The sequence below is a fragment of the Ursus arctos genome, unplaced genomic scaffold (genome assembly GCF_023065955.2).
Source record: "Ursus arctos isolate Adak ecotype North America unplaced genomic scaffold, UrsArc2.0 scaffold_21, whole genome shotgun sequence".
In the NCBI taxonomy this organism is placed as follows: domain Eukaryota; kingdom Metazoa; phylum Chordata; class Mammalia; order Carnivora; family Ursidae; genus Ursus; species Ursus arctos.
Window position 1 is genome coordinate 23,349,461 of NW_026622886.1, and position 16,882 is coordinate 23,366,342.

Below are 16,882 nucleotides of genomic sequence, written 5' to 3' on the forward strand. Positions count from 1 at the left end.
GTAGAAACTATGGTCCCTGAAAGAGCTTATAATTCAATGGCACGAAAAGAGCCCACATGCAGAGAACTTCTCATCAGCAAGTAGAAGATTCCTAATACATCCAAGCACGGGGGAGCCCACGGGCCGTCGTATCTGTGTCTGACCTGCACCACCTCTCGTACAGACCGGCGAGCCTCTCCCCACCTGCCTTTACCTGCGTAACTTCCACTTATCCCAGCTTTTCCAGGAAACCTTGTGACACCCCAGAAGATGACTGTCTGTGCTTCCGCCTATCTCCAGCATTGCCCTTAGTGCCTTTTGTTAGGCTGTCCTTTGTGTGTGGACTGTGACCTCCATGAGGGCAGTGGCCGGGGACTTACTCATCACGGAGCCGCAGGACGGAGCCTGGTGCGGAGCGTATCAAACACTCAGCACTAAGAAGAGCGCAAGGCAACGGGCAAACAACTGCTCAGGGTTTGCAATAAGGAAGAATGACAGGGTCATCAGGGGACGCTTCTCAGAGGAGTTGAGTGTTGAGTAAAAACTTAAGGGTGTGGAACTAATTGGATTGGTAGGAAGAGGACAGAGCGGAGCATTTACGGGAAAGGTCAGTAGCTGCCTTGCGTCGCTCTCGGGGAACATCGTCCAGGGCGTTGACGAGAAGAGGGTCGATACCCGAAAGAGGAGGCTAGCTGGAGGACTTGAAAGCACTTTGCATTTGGATTTGATGGGCAGACCGTGTAATTCTTTCTGCTGTTGCAGCGGAGAGCATGAGCCACTGCCAGCCTTGCCCTGATCAGATTCTCACCAGAGAGTCTATATTCAGCTGATTTAAATCCCACTCTGCTTTCAGTTTAATGCAGCATTTCCTTCGTTTCCTGCCGGAAATCCTTATGCATATTTTAGCGGTGGCTGTGGACGGTGTCCCTGCGTTACAGTAAACCTGCCCCGGGAGAGGTCCAAGCTGATTCAAGTTTTTCCTTAAAGCTACACGTTATTTATCTGCGAGCAACCTTAATCTCACATTTACTATGACTCAAGCATCATTCCTCATGTATTCTCATGTCATGCAAGCCTTACTTGAGTCCTGCAATCACAAGGGCACCATCAGGAAGAGGAAATGAGCAGGGCTGTGAAGCAGAACACGCTGTACCTTTTTAAACATTAACCATTGTTCAGGTCTGCAGACCTGGCTGCTAAAGGAAACGATGAGAATCAGGAATTAAATGCAAAATAAGATCCTACCTGTGGAAAATTTTAGAGTTCTCAGATCTGCTTTCATGCACTAAAGTTTTATTTTATACATGTGTAATATATTTATAACATATATATAATTTATGTAAAGAAATAAAAGTATAACTAAATTGACCTCTTCCTGAAAATAGCTCTGTCTGACCCATGTCATGTCCAGAAGAGTAAAGTCATTCTGTGTGACAGCATTCAAGGTAGGATGACATCACGGCATTAGAACATTGCTATGGAAGGAGCTTCTGTTCCATGAGGAACCTTGTTTTAGGAATTAGAAGGAATTTGATCATCCTTGCTATTTGCCGCATAGCCTGGGCATACATGGGTTATCATTGATTTTAATAATTCAAGGAGCACTTTTTGGTTCTGTCTTGATTTTATTTATTTTTTCTATAAATGTGGATCATGGAAACCAGTATTTAAATGATTCTATCAGCCGTGTGATGGCTGCAATCTTCATCATTGTTGTCAATTTGTTATCGAGCGTTTCCTGCTCTGCTGGGTACCACACACATGATTTTGATGCACTGGTTCATAGAACGTGGTGCTGACTTCTGTTATTGTGCTTCTCAAGGTGAACTAAAGTGTGTTGTGTAAGCATCTGTCTCCACCCTATCCTGCCTCCACTGCAGTCTCCTGAATACAGAGCCTGTATCTTCTTCATTCCAGCATCCCAGCACCCTGCACATCCGGGTTACTCAGTACATGTCTGCTACGTAAAGCAAAACAACTGAGGTAACAAGATCATAGAGTTTCCAGGATCTTAAAAAAAATTTTTTTTAATGTAGGGTTGTACTGTTTTGATACAGTGGTATTTTTAACAACAAAATCTGGAAGCAAACTATCTTCAAGCTATGGGGGAATAGTTAAATATAAGTAACAGTACAACTAGTCTGTGATACTAGTGACTTCAGAAATAAAAGATTTCTGGAGAGAAACCATGTAACCCTGAAAAACTTGTGGCAACCTCAGGTAAAGTGTCCTGGTACTCAACCGTACATGCGGTTTGCATACAGGTGGTAATATGCAACGCTGTGAAAAAAGGAATATGATTCGTAGAGATGGAAAAAATACCTGAAAAAAAATATCAGATTTCTGATAGTAGTCAAGGTTGAATAATTATGGACGCTTTTTTCTTCTTTTTCACATTTTTATTAAACTTTTATATTAAAAAATGTAAACATAGTTTTTTCATTTTTATTTTTTGTAAACAGAGTTTTAAAAGAAAAAAACAGCAACGTTATCATGGGTTGATAACGGTAATACTTACTTATTTAGCTGGTCCTCACTGCCAAAATCTTTCACCATAAACATGTATAGCTGCTTGATTAAAAAGTTTTCTGAAATAATACAGCAAGGACACTTAGCAGTAAAACCATTAAAATCCACGTTTCCCCCGCCTCCAGGGGTTCAGAAGACCCCTTTGGGTCAAGTGTATCAACATCTGTGTGGAATCCCTCAAGATCAAGTTTGGTCTAAATGACGGCTTACCTAATAGCTTCACTGTCACGTTATAACGCAGACCATGAAAAATAATATCGAGAGTCTGGTTGTTTAACTTTAATGCTGGTTACAAGGAGACAGGAGCTTTCTTCTGTCAGCTGGGTGCAAACTGTAGGGTGTAGTCGGCCATGCTGCAGAGAAGAGAAGGTCCCGGAGGAAAAATACCCTGAGACACTTAGCATGACAGAATCACATTTACGGTGAAGGAGGCCACCAGTCAGAAATATAAATGGCCTGTGTGCTGGGAGAGCTTCCCCTTCTGAGCCCCTAAAAGGGTTTCAGGTCAGAACTTTCTCCAGCCTTTGCCCCTTCAGATGGTCTCTGCATTGAGAGTTCTTTCCTCATTCACCCCGCCTGGCCACTTGCATTTTATTTTATTTTACTTTGTTGTATTGTATCGTATTAATTTATTTTAAATATATATATTGTTTTGCTTCTTTCTCCCCAGCACTCTTCACCTTCCTAGGCACTGTGCTTCTTGCTTATTTGTTCCCACAGTTCTACAGAAAACAGTGACAGCATTCGCAGCAAGATGTCCTGTTGGCAGACAGTCCCTGTCTTTGTTTGAACAACCCTTTCTTGTCTGTACTTTGCGCAGCTCCTGGATTCAGTTGACCTTCATTGTCCAATAAGAGAGCTGCCCAGACAATTTTTGGTGGGATAAAATTGGCCCTTCCCACTGAGTGACAACAAAATAATAATAAATAAATGCACACCCTAAGAAAGCATTTGCTTGGTTCTGCACAAATCAGAAGACATTATTTGCACACCTCAGGATTAATGATCAATGAATTAACAGAATTCCTGATCCTATTAGAAATGCTAATCTCGTGAGAACAGAGAGCGCCATTTGCAGAAGGGGCTGAGCTGTCCAGGCCATGCCTGTCCCCATTGTCCTGGCTGTGTGAGAAAGGAAGGGCAAGGGGAGGGCCCTCGGCACCTCCTGTATTCCAAACTTTGGGCGAGGGGCTCTCGCATGCTGCACGTGGTTAATCCTCACAGCAGTCCTTCAAAGCAGGATAACGACCAGTCTTGCTCCTGATGAAAAAGCTGAAGATCAGTGAGATTGAGTAACCTGACCTGGGCCAACAGCCAGGAAGTGGCAAACTTGGATGTGGGGACTTGAACTCAGGATTTTATGAGTCCAAAGTCTGTCATATCCTCCTGGTAGCAGTTGCAGAAATTGGTTAGATAGCTAGCGGCAACATCTCAGGCTGTTAAAGACCAAAAAGCAAGGTACAGGTTGACTCTGGGAGGCTGACCCCAGTCTTCTGCTGTCACAGACTCCAGGACTCACTCCCACACTGACTGGATGGCACGTAGCGAGACGAGAAGTCACGTTATCCCTGACAGACTCCAGGAACTCATGACCTCAGAAATCAGGATTTATGGCCACTGCCCTAATTCTGACTGACGTTGTGTCATTTGAGTAGTGGCTGGCCCAATGACTAGAAAGGGCTTGAGGGCCAGTGGAGCCATTCTTTATCCTTAACCAAGTGCTTCTTGTTTGGGGAATTCTACCATTATAAAATCATCCCTTAGGATTCCAAAATATCCTATTGAAAGACACAGACCCTTAAAAAGGGATCACCTGAAACTCCTTTACAAGCCAGCACCCTTGTAGGACGTACTGGATGAGGCCCATAACGCCAGGTGCTTGAGTGGAGAAGCAAAGAGAGGAGCTCTAGAAGAGAAATTTCGCCTTTACCACATGAACCCTCACTGTGCGTTCAGTACTATCTTTATGTGTCAATTTTCCTCTTGGTCAAACATCAGTAATAATGGGACCCTGGAAACAGGAGTTGAAGCCAACTGTAAGTAGAAACCTGAAATGGACTCAAATGATTGGATTTGCAGAACTATGAGCCAAACTAACTTTTAACATTTATTTTTAATAAACATTTAATTTTAGAATTATAGAAAAACCGTGAAGATAGTACAGTGAGTTCCCATATCCCCCATACCTGGTTTCCCCTACTATTAATATCTTTCACCCGCATGGCACATTTGTCACAACTGTGGAATCAAAAATGATACACCATTATTTACTAGAACCCATACTTCAGTCAGACGTCCTTAGTTTTCACCTAATGTCCTTTTCTGTTCTGGGGTCCCATCCAGGACACCACATTTCCTCAGTTGTCATGTGTCTTTAGGCTTCTCCAGACTGTAGCAGTCTCTCAGACTTTCTTTGATGACCTTGACAGTTTGAGGATTACTGGTTAGGTAATTTACAGGACGCTTTCCCCTGGGTTTATCTGATGTCTTTCTCAGGGTCTGATGAGCGTTATGGGTTTGGGGGAGGACGCCTACAGAGGGTAAAGCAGCCATTTCATCATATCAAGGGTACGTGACATATCGCTGTTGACTTAACATTGATGTCTAAAGAAAATAAATCACATGGTAAGCCAGTCTGAACCAGGACTGGACCTGCACATTTTCTAAAATGACCGAACTGATACAAAATCGAAACGAACTGATGTTTCATCAGTCCAAGTCCCTGGTGGTACGGTTTCTGCAAGCTCCTTTTGCAGACAACGTGTGGCGTGCCTAAGGAAAAACGGCTGTCTTAAATATAGAATGTAGTTAGGATGCCGCATAGGAAGAATTTTGCCGAACTGAGAGCCGAGTGAGCGCTGTCGGTGCAGAACACCTGCTGTGGACCCCGCCTGTTTAACCTCCAGGACTCCAGTCCCTAGAAGACATTAGCAATGAACCAGACTTCCACGTTTCCTGCCTCCTCTTATCAAGCGGGGTGCTGCTCCAGGGAGCCCGTGTCATTACCTTGTAGGGAAGGCGCTGGCAGACTCACTTCTCATTTGCGCTGTGTAAGAACATGATCGTCGTTTCAGTGATTTAATCCTGATGAAATTGAGCTGCCAGCCTTCAAAGTTCTCTGAGAAGCTTTCAGACTCAGGAAGGGAAGGGGCACGCCGGCAGGTTCTCTGCAATCGCTTCCCTCTTACCTTCCTAAGCATCCGGGCGAGGCTGGCATCCTTCAGAAAGCAATCGTGTCCCTGGCGGGAGTGGATTCTCCCACGAAGCAGCCCTGCGGGAGAAGGGAGCCCTGCACTGCCTGTCACTTTTACATCGTTCTACTTTATTTTTTTTAAGATTTCATTTATTTATTTGACACAGAGAGAGCACGCACACGCAGGGGGAGCCGCAAAGGGAGAGGGAGAAGTGGACTCCCCGCTGAGCAGGGAACCTGATGCGGGACTCGATCTCAGGACTCCGGGATCATGACCTGAGCCGAAGGCAGACGCTTAACTGACTGAACCACCCAGGTGCCCCAGACATTGCTCTACTTTAAATTGCCTCCTTTGCTTCTCACGTAAATGCCTCCTGTGGGTTTTGTGTTGATGTGATGTGTATTTTCATTGATTTATTTTTCTGCCCTTTCCATTTTTCCTTTCTTGGCCAAGCCATCTTGTGTTTTTCCTCCTTCTGTGTGGGCCCCCCCATCTCCAGCCTCATGCTTTCGCTGAACACACAAGGACTGGTCCCCCCCAGGAGTGCCTTTTCTCCATGCCTTCTGCTGCCTCCTGCCGTTAGGGAGAGTGAGGAGGTGGGACAGGCGTGGGGACGTGCTGGCTCAGCCTCCCTCCCTGCAGAGGGCCGAGGCAGGCCCATCTAGGGGCGGCACGCACAGTTCCACGGGCCTCCTCCCGCACCCCTTTTTATGTGTGTGTGTGTCTTTTTAAATAATCACAAGGGGTCCATTGCTGCAAATTGCATGTCAGTGTTTTCATCTCGTGCTTTCTGTGTGCTCACCATGTGGAAAACTACGTAGAACGACAGAATGACCTGAAAAGAGATCCTAGGAATCCTTGGAGGGGACTGCGGCCGTTCCAGGTAGCCCTGCCGTCCACGCAGCAGCATCCTGTAAGGACATGTGAGAAGGCGTTGGTCGGCAGGCCCACGGGTCCAGGCTTGACTGATGAGCAGGACAGATCTTAGATGTTACACGATCACCAACTGCTTTGATCTGCTCCCTTCCAGTCAGTATACCCAGCTGGATAAATAACATTAGTTTAAGTGTAGCTTCCCGGACAAATGGTTAGAATTGATAATGTCCTACGTTTTTTTTAGAAGCGTAGTTGTTTCAGATCAATGGGGCCAATCTTGTGGAAGCAACTAATACTAAGCCTTTTTGTTAGACAAAGAGCTTTTGTGTTTACAGGTTCAGATTTGGGAGGTAAAATGAGTTTTCTGGGAACTAAAAATGTTCCTTTTAGAGCTAATGGATTGTTAACATCCAGTGTGATTATTGAGCTCTTTTAAAAGAAGAAAAGGAAGACAGCCCAAACAACAAAAGTAATAAAATCTGCAATATCATCATCAGCTTATTACAAGTTAACTTTCTGCTTATGAGCTTTTCAAAGATGACTCCCCTGACAGCTTGAGAAAAATGTACTCTTATGAAACAGATAATCCTTCCTCGGGCTCGCTCTTCTCAGAACGCATCCAAGTGGGATCGGGACTCGTGCTGGAAAACGGTTCCTTTACGAGTGGTTAGAAATGTTTCTTATAACTGAATGAATGACCTCCTCATTGGATTCTTGAGTGTAAGTTTGTCAGGACACCACTTTCCACAGCATGGACTCAGCTTCCACTCTCCAAAGATATTCCTCTGTATATTTGGAGGCAAATATCGAAGACTTATTCTAGCTTTTCTTTTAGTTGGGAGAGATGACATGGAAGTAAAGTCTCATTCGGTTGGTGAAGACCTACTGTGTGACTTTAAGCAGACCCTTCCTCTACCAGGACCTCTGTTGCCTTGTGCCTAAGATAGGGAGTTGGGTGAAGGTCTGACTCTAATAGTCTGTACCCGTCATTGGAACAGTGATCGGGAAGGAGGGTCCTGTGGTCAGATAGCCCCAGTTTCAAACACGGGGGCTCCCCCCCGCCACTGCGTAGATTTGTATGGTTGAGCACACAGTTCCCCTTTGGAGCCCCAATTTCCTCATCTGTAAAACTGTTACAATAATAGTTCCTACCCAAACAGGTTGGAATAAAGACTAAATGAGAGAATTACACGAAACACTTAGTATAGGCCCCGGCTTATAACAGGTGTTAGAGAAGCGTTACCGTTCTTTAGTAGAGTACATAGTATCACTATATGTGCTGCTGAAGCAAGCACAGTAGAGGCCATGTTGTCACAACAAGGGTTTATCTGTGCGTGGTTTCTATCCTACTCTCATTAAATTAATCAGTTTTTATGGGGTTGGATGAATCAGGCCAATGGGTCATGGAAGGCCAAGACTTTCTGTTATAAATTCAGAGGAAAGGTTGCTGTGATTAATATGGCATCAGTGTTCCTGCTCCTAGTGTTTGATGCAAAACAGTAACTAAGTTTGTAGTGTCCTCTCTAGATTGCTTTGTGTGACCATCCCTGCTGGGAAGGCCAACGCCCCACTGGCAATGTGGTTTTTTTCCTCAGTTGTCCTCTGAGCCAGGCACAGAAAGGTTTAAAAATAATAATCTTTGACCAATGATGGTAGCAAATTATGGGGGTATGTACTTTCTAGGAGTGTGCGCACGTCGGGGGACACGACGTGCTCTGTGTCCCAATCAAAATATCGTGGCTGGGCCCGATCAAACCCACAGTAGCGGAAGACTTTGTGCCAGATGAAAAAGATGGCGACAAGTCAGGCAGAAGAGAAGTGACTACCGTGGCATGGCCCAGACAGGGGGACAGCCCGGCGGCTGGCACACTGAAGCCAGCTGGGAACCCTGGGAAAGCCATAGGAGCCTCTGTGTCCTCATCTGTGAAATCAGGCTAATATGTACACAGCCCTCCTCAAGAGCATTCTACAAAGGCCAGGTACTTGCTAGATTCCAAATGCGCCAAACAAAGAAATACTGGAATATGTCAGTGGAAGTAAGACCTTCCCAGAAAGATTTTCTTTCTTTGAACTTACTTGCAATCAACCGTTGCCTGGTTTGATCTTTTCTGGCCTGAGGTGTTTGTCCTAATTGCTTCTTCACACATAACAACCATTTCTACCTGGAAAGTCAGGATGTCAGACTCCCCTTAACCTACTGGTGAGACCCAGGGGCGGCCCGGGGGGCCAAGCTGATCTGATATTATGTTTGTTTCCATCTCCTTGCATCGCATTAGAAGCTCCCCAGGGTTAAGCCCCTTGCCTACCTCGTTTGCCGCTGCCTGGTATAGATTATAGTGCTTGGCACTTAGTAAGGACTCAACGAATGTTGACTGAAAGAATATCCGGAGACGCTGGATGTTGGAGGGGCACCTGCAGCGAAAATAAACAAAATTTAAAAAGAAGAAATTTCAACAGATTGAGGGAGGGTTCTGGTAAATGTTTCAGGGGCCTCCTCTCCTATCTAGGCACGCCTTCCCCCTCCCTCCCTAAACTCCATGAGAAGGCTGGTTATTGCTAATTTAGGATACTTTGCAAACCAAAACCGAAAATAACTTCAAAAGCATGTGACGTCTTAGGGACACAAAATGCCATCTCCAGGAGATGTTGCTTATAGGAAAGTAAAATTTGGTTTCTTTTCCAGTTGCTGTCGTGCAGAACAGTGGTTCCAGCCGGCTGAAATTGCTGCCGAAATGAAGGAATGAGGATCTTCTGGGAAATGTAGGCTCCTAATGGAGGGTTGTGGTTTGAAAAGGTTCCCACGCAGTGATTTTTTAAATGCCTATTGACCTAACTGCAGTGGCTGCTTTTCCATCCTAATCTGTTATATAATTACCATGCGACTTTGGCTCTGCCTCTTACAAGACTGATTTAAACGTACCCACCTGGACCAGCACCACTGACCTTTTGTTAGAATCTGTGGGGCTTATTGGAATTACACTGGCAGAAGCAGAGAATCTGGTGATTTCAACCAGATTAATCCTGGGAAAGTGGGGCTCCTTTGCCTTCCCAGGCTTGGGAGGATTGTCATAAAGCCAACATAGGGGATTTGAATGGCTTGAGAAAAATCGAACTTGGTACCTTAGTAAATGTTTGACCCCCAGTGACTCCTCCCACCTCCCACATTTTGACCCTTAGCATTACATTTGAGCCTGTAGCATCGGAGAAGCTATGTTAGTCCGAATCCGGTGCTGGGAATTACAGAAGCTAAGTCTGGATATCTTCAATTAACAAATGAATTTATTAGAAGGATAGAGAGTAGTAGCTCACAGAACAGGAGAAGCTGAGGATCTGCTTCATAAAAGTGTAAGAGAAGCTCTAGGAATTCAGATGTTAGGAATAATGCAGTTTTCTTTGGCTGTTGCTACCAGAGTAAATAACCTGGGATCATTCTGAGTTTTTGTGTCACTTCTCTTGACATCAGAATTCCAGGTCAAGAGCATCTGATAGACCTCCCTTCAATCGTGTATCCATCCTCCCCTTGGCCGGGTTAAGGGGAGGCACCATAATTGATAGCCGTTTCTCCTTTCAGAGAAGGGCTGTTCTCCAAAGAAAAATTAAGCCTCTCTGTCCTCAGGCCACTGTGGCACCATGGTTCCCCTTTGGCAGGGGGAGACATGGTGCCGTTGGGCAGGGAGAGGTGTGGAGGTGGCTCATACTATCTTTAGCTCACTGTCTTCCAGCTCTACCTCATACCTTCCCATACCTCCCAACCCTGAATGAGCACACCCGGCATCCCCACACCAGGAGAGCCTACGCTCCTCCCCAGGGGACGGATCTGCCATGTGTGAGCAGCTAGAGTTGGGGAGAACAAGGAAAGTGGGCAAGAGGAAGGAGTGCTTTTGGAGACGGAAGTGGGGATCCTGCCGTCTTCTTGAGCTGCTGAGTTGATTTTAATGTCTCCTCAGGTCAACACGGTTTTTAAAAATTATTATTATTTAATTTGAGAGAAACTCAAATTATCTTTCTATTGTAGTACCTGAGTTTTTTGTGATCTCTTAAATGAGAAAACAAAAATACAGTCATAGCCAATGTTTCTTTAATTCATTTTTCTAGAACCGACCTCACTATAATTTTTATTACATCACATAATTAATTATACCATATCTAATGGAACACGTTCTTTTATTGATGAGATAAACCAAAAAAATGAGCCTTCCAGAGAAGCGGAAAAAAGTTATTGAGCAGAGCCCCTCCCTCACCCCCGCCCCCAGGCGACGTGCTCATTTGAATGCTTGCTGATTCTCCAGCCCTAGATCTATTCTGTCTTGGGGTTTCCATATAAGTGACCTCTCTGCTGGTAGTAGCTAGCAACTTATAATATACTCAGGACTTCATCCCAGTGCACCCTAGAGTGGAACAAAACGACGCCACACGCTGGAGAAGAAATCTCTTCCAATGTTATGCCCATGCGGGTTCTAGTCTGGGGAATATCTACTTCTGTTGTTTCAGAAATATATATGGGCTTGTTTCTGCCTTAAACACACTTAAAATTTTTTTAAAGATTTTATTTATTTGAGAGAGAGAGAGAGAGTGGGAGGGTGAGGTAGAGAGAATCCGAAGCCAACTCCATGCTGAGTGCAGGGCCCAACATGGGGCTCGATCCCACAACCCATGAGATCATGACCTGAGCCAAAGCCAACAGTTGGACGCTCAACTGACTGAACCACCCAGGCACTCTTAACATTTTTTAAACTTTGGTATGTTGCATATAGTTCAGTGAAAAGTTAATAATTGAGTTTGATTTACGTTAGAGCAAATCATTATGTTCATTCTGCTTTTCTCTCTTTTCCTTTCAGTTCAAATTACCTACTCCAGCACTGCAAATTTCTCTCATGCCTCTGTCACTGTTGGCCACCAAAGCAGAATGGAGCTGATGTTCCCTCAACACCTGCCATATGATAAGCATTTTGACAAGTGTTTTTGCATATATTATTTCATTTACAGTTGTAGTATCTTCAGGGAACATATGTGTAACCCAAGATTCAGAGCAGTTAAAAAAAAGTATCCAGGGTCATAAAGCTAGTAATTGGTAGGTTCATATTGGAAACGACATCTGTTTGATTTCAAAACACATTCTTTCCATTCATTGTATTATGTCAAGTAAGATAGTTAGATATCAACTTATCAAGAATTACTAAGCATCCCAGGAACAAATGCATGTTAGGAGTTCCTGAAGATCAAATGGGGACAGAAAAGATGGCTCAATGGGAGCAGAAAGAATCTTGTATTTGACATATAGTCTCTTGGTTCTCTCTCTCTCCCTTCGAGACCACCCAGAGGGTGAGTGGACTGAGTACTACTGAGTTCAGTGTTGAGCAGGTTAGGTCAGGAAGAAGGATCACTGAAACCTGGGGGACCATAAAGTAATTCCAGAAACTTATAGACTAGACAAAACAAAGCTTTAATTTAAATGGACATTGATTCATTCTTTCGTACAATGTACAATGAATATTTACTGTATCTGTGAGAGGTCAGGCACACAAAGATGAGTAAGACGTGGTTCCTCCTTCAATGACCTCAGTGTCTTTTGGTGAAGAGACATAAGTGAACAAGCTTATATCTTGTTAACTTTATATAACAAAGGGATAACAAATATATTTCCATTGCACTTGGGTGCCCCTTCTATAATCAACATATAGTGCACACATGCTGATTTTTGAACAGTCATTACTCCATTTAAAAAAAATTTTTTAAAGATTTTTATTTATTTGAGAGAGAGAGCATAAGTGAGGGGAAAGGGAGAAGTGGACTCCCTGCTGAGCAGGGAGCCTGACGTGGGGCTTGATCCCAGGACCCCAGGATCATGACCTGAGCCGAAGGCAGACGCTTAACCGACTGAGCCACCCAGATGCCCCTATCTACTCCATTTTTATTTCCTTTTGAAGGATGACATCTCCCGCACTGGAAAGTGTGATGAGACTGTTAAATCCAGGTGCCCTGAGCCCTCTACTAACCAACAAACAGCCACCTGACCAACTTGGAACAAATATTCACTCTTTAGAATCAAAATCTTAAAAAGGGGATAGAAAGCTAGAAAACAATTCCCCAGAAATGATGGAAAATCATTCATTTTGGGGCAGGACATGACAACGCTGTTGAATAGCTCCTACACTTACCTCATCCCCACACCTCACCAGTTTCTCTCAATTTCTGAGTCTTCTGGTCTATCCTGAGGGTTGACAGAAATACTCCCAATAAATTCCCATTATTAAACAATAAAAGATCCCCTAGATGAGATATGGGTTGTCAGGGGAAGATCACAAGCAGGAAAACCAGTTAGGAGACTACCACAGTGATTCCGGTGAAAGAGGGTAACAGATTGAACTCAGGCTGGAGAAATGGAGAGGGGGAAGATGGATTCCAGACTCAGGTGAGAGAGCTTAGTTGGACTTGGTGACTACCAGATGTGGGCAGCCAGGAATATGGAGAGTAGGATGAGGAGCTTTTCAGTGAAAGAGAGTAGGACAGCTCCCCTCACCTCTTTTCTGTTGGTCTAGAGGCTATATTCTGAGTCAGCCTCGGTTTTGGCAGTATTTTCTTACTCGCTAAGGCTGTCTTCTTCCCACTCCACCCTCCCAGCCCTGGGATGAATATGATTTCCTCCTAAAAAAAGTCCTTCCCATTATCTAGAAATCTTGGCAAGGACACCAAATTCCTTTTTTCATCTTCTCTCCTAAGCCCCGGGGTACATGTTCAGATTCTTAGAAACAGTCCTGGGTGGCACGTAGCAGTCCAACATCAACAGGCAAACTCTAATGGTGACTCTATGTCACAAGCATACTTACTATATTTGATCCCATTTACATTCTCCTCTCTGCAACCACAGCCCACGCAGTTCACACGGCCTCACCTGTGGGGGTTCCCAGGGTGCCCTGCGCTTACAGGCTTTGCTACAGAGGAAGGGTATTCAAGTGCTTGTGGTCATGTGGAAAGAACCCAACAGCACTCGGGTGTGAAGAGTTGGACTCGATGGACTGTCCTGTCCCTTCCAAAGGGACAGGCAGACGGCAACCTTTGTGAGTCAGTGCCCTCTCTGCCTGCCTGTCCTTTGTACCAGTCTTTTGGACCAATAAATACAGTGACACCCATAACTACAACCTCTTATCTGCAGGAAAATAAGCCGGTAGGGAAGTTGTGCAAGACACACAACATCTACAAGAACTATGAACTTCCCCCTCTCTAGAAAGCCCCTAAGCCCTGGATTTGGGGAGGCTCACTTTTGAGATGGAAAAGACAAATTGGTAACAGCTCCAGCTGGATCTTTCTCTAGTTTCTCTTATTGGAAGATACCTTGGAACTTGAGTATCTTCAAACAAATAAACAAAAAAAGGTAATGAGCATTTTCACAAACACAGGTGGTACTTGAAATATCCCATTATTTCCTAGGCAATCTTCTGAAAAATAAAAGCAATGTATTGGTGTGTTCTAGTAGCTTTCGGATGCCCAGCATTTTCAAAACCGTATTATTGAAGAGCTCCCATGTTTAATCTGTCTTAGTAAACAATATGCTACAGACACTGAGATTATAAACGAAATCTTGATGGCTGGGAGACGGAAAAGGACAGTGTCTCCTGTACAATTTATGCTCTAAGGCAATTTCTGCTGGATGACTGGATTATTGTATTTCTTACAGCTTGATCACCTGTATTTCATTTCAAATAAATTTTCTTCAGTCTCTTTGCCAACAAAGCACATTTGATAGAAATGCCTCAAAATCAATTTATACTACTTCACCAGTTTTATGCATTTTAAATTTAAGGAAACAACAATTAGGATATTTTCAACGATGAAAAGAATTCCATTAAGCTGCCACAAATGTCAAAAGTTCCTGGCTATGCTAACACTTATGTAATTGTTCTGGAAACCCCACGCACCGGAATAGACCTACAACACTAGGCATGACTCACTGAATATTTCTATGCACATAGAAATTTAGAGCATCTCTCTAAAATGCTCTCCAGTTGGGATTTATTTTTTCAAAGGAAAAAAAAAAAAAGACAAAATATGGTCCATCAAATCCAAAAGTTCTTTCTGTAATTTTTTGGGAAAGTACTGCTTCAGACGAGAGCATTAGAAGATGCTGCCCTTGTCACTAATAAAGCAGCAGACGGGCTAGCGTTAGAGCAGGTTGAAACTTTGCAATCTTTCCTGAAAAAAAAAAAACAAAAAACAAAAAACCTAAAAGCCCCCGGAGAACATGTGGGTTCTCAAATTTCCAAATGGTCCTCATTTCCTCTTGTGACTTTAGTCCCAAGTTTGTTTTTGAAAAGTTGTGGCTGGTAGCCTATGACTGGTGTCCTAATGCCCTGAGCGATGTCGGGGAAGATGATACGCGCCATGAAGAGCTCAGCAGTACAGACAGGCCTGGGCCCTCAAAGCCAAGGCTCACTGGTAGCATATATTCTGATAGTTTCTGCCGGACACCTTGTGCAAGTCCAAATTCTTACGGGGAATTTACAAAAGCTTATGACATACCTGTGTCCCCGAAAGCCGATGTTTGGTGGTACCTTTCACACCGAGGTAATGCACTCGTCATTGGCAATAGTCACGGAATTGGGAATTCAATCAGTGGTGAGCCAAACCAGTTTTGTGGATGGGAAGGTTCCGAGGGCACTTCCGGCAGGCAGCTGAAACAGGTTGTAGACGGGAGCAAAGAGGCAGATCAGCCCTTTGGAGGCCATTGGCAGGCCACCCCAAGGAGGGCGAAGAGGAGGAGTCTGGTGGGCAATAACCATCCATGGACCGAAAACAGCCCGGGGTGCGCCCCGGGGCCAAGGACAGGGCTTGCGAAGAGACCCCAAGCCCTGCGGAGTGCGGAAAAGAAAAGGCAGAATTCCAGTGTCAGAGGAACTTAGAGGCAAAATGTGGAAGAAAGAAAGAGACCAAGTCAGTTGTTAGGACTGGAACACCAGGGAGAGCCTGTAACAGGAATAAGGAGGACGCCTCATAGCTGGCAGTGAAGCAGGAGCTCGGAACAGACTCCAGAGCCCACCGGACGAGAGAGCGAGCAAGGTGAACCACTGTGTTTCCTCGGCGCAGGAGCGGGCTTGGGCCCAGGGCTGGGGCTGTGGGGCAGGTGGGGCTCTGCAGCCCCAGCCAGAGGTTGAGTCTGAATCAGGGCGGGGTGCCAGGCAGATGGCGGGGCACCACCCACACCAAAGGCCTCGCGGCCCCCAGCCCCTTCGTTTTCACAACTTCACTCCCGTTTCTCTTTTCTCTTTTTTCTTGAACTTTTAAGATCTACTCTCTCAACAACGTTCTTTCTTTTTCTTTTTCTTTTTTAAGATTTTATTTATTTATTTATTTGAGAGCAAGTGAGAGAGAACACAAGTGGGGAGGAGAGGCAAAAGCAGGTTCCCTGAGAGCAGGGAGCCCCACTTGGGGCTCGATCCCAGGACCCTGGGATCATGACCTGAGCCAAAGGCAGACGCTTAACCGACTGAGCCACCCAGGCGCCCCTCTCTCAGCAGCTTTCAAATGTACAATACAGTATTATTGACTGTGGCCGTCATGCTGCATGCGATCTCCCCACGACTTGGTTATTTTATAACTGGACGTCTGTGCCCTTTCTGCAAGCTGTTTTTGTTACCCTGAAACTCACAGCCCACACTCCTCAGGCTGCTCACCTTCCAGGATCGGGTTCGAAGAGCATCTTCTGTGTGAAGCCCTTCCTGGCTTCTCTGGGTTCCAGCAGCATTTCATACAACTATCTGTTGTGACACTTTATACATGTCGTCTTGTCCTGTTTTTCTTTACCCACCTCTCTCCCACTAGCCTTCAAACTTCTTGCCAAATGAGTCTTGGCATCTCCTAAGCCCAGCCTAGGACCAGCACAGTATAAGATCTCGTAAATATTTGATGATAAATGGAGTGAACAAGTGTTTATTAAATTCAGATCGATCCACTGATAAATAAGGTAATGAATGAAGTAATTGTTAACACTTCCATCTATTGACAAAAAACACGAAATACTAACCGTCGCTAACGTTCGTGCACTGCTTGCTGTCTGTCCGGGGCTTCTATGCTCAATCCTTCACGTAGATTATCTTATTTCATCTTCACAACCACCCAAGGTGTAAGGACTATTATAACACCCATTATACAGATAAGAAAATGGAGGCATTATGCTAACATCTTTAAGAACTCGATCTGATCTGGGATCTGTATATTCTACTCAGCAGTAGAATTCCTCATTCCTTGGGCCTTCCGCTTGCCGCAGGGGATGTGGCGGCTGCTGGGGGTTGGGAGGAAGCTGTGATCAG

The 16,882-nt window shown here is 44.7% G+C and overlaps 2 long non-coding RNA genes across 5 annotated transcripts in view; one reads left to right on the forward strand and one right to left on the reverse strand.

Annotated features, from left to right (window-relative positions):
• The first annotated feature begins 526 nt into the window (after window positions 1–526).
• On the forward strand, window positions 527–13,970 carry LOC130544465 (uncharacterized). Its single transcript, XR_008960751.1, has 4 exons — window positions 527–586; window positions 5,869–6,017; window positions 9,262–9,338; window positions 11,417–13,970. It is a non-coding gene; the product is annotated as an uncharacterized LOC130544465 (long non-coding RNA).
• The window catches only part of LOC113256189 (uncharacterized), a 30,440-nt gene continuing 18,148 nt past the window's right edge, over window positions 4,591–16,882 (reverse strand). Inside the window, exons 3-7 of one of the 4 annotated variants that reach the window (XR_008960748.1) lie at window positions 15,096–15,247; window positions 13,838–13,926; window positions 8,885–8,990; window positions 5,515–6,613; window positions 4,591–5,425 (exon numbers count right to left, since the gene is read on the reverse strand). This is a non-coding gene — a long non-coding RNA (uncharacterized LOC113256189). Of the gene's footprint in view, window positions 15,248–16,882 lie in introns of all 4 variants that reach the window. The other 3 variants (XR_007189717.2, XR_008960750.1, XR_008960749.1) reach the window with 3 other exon arrangements.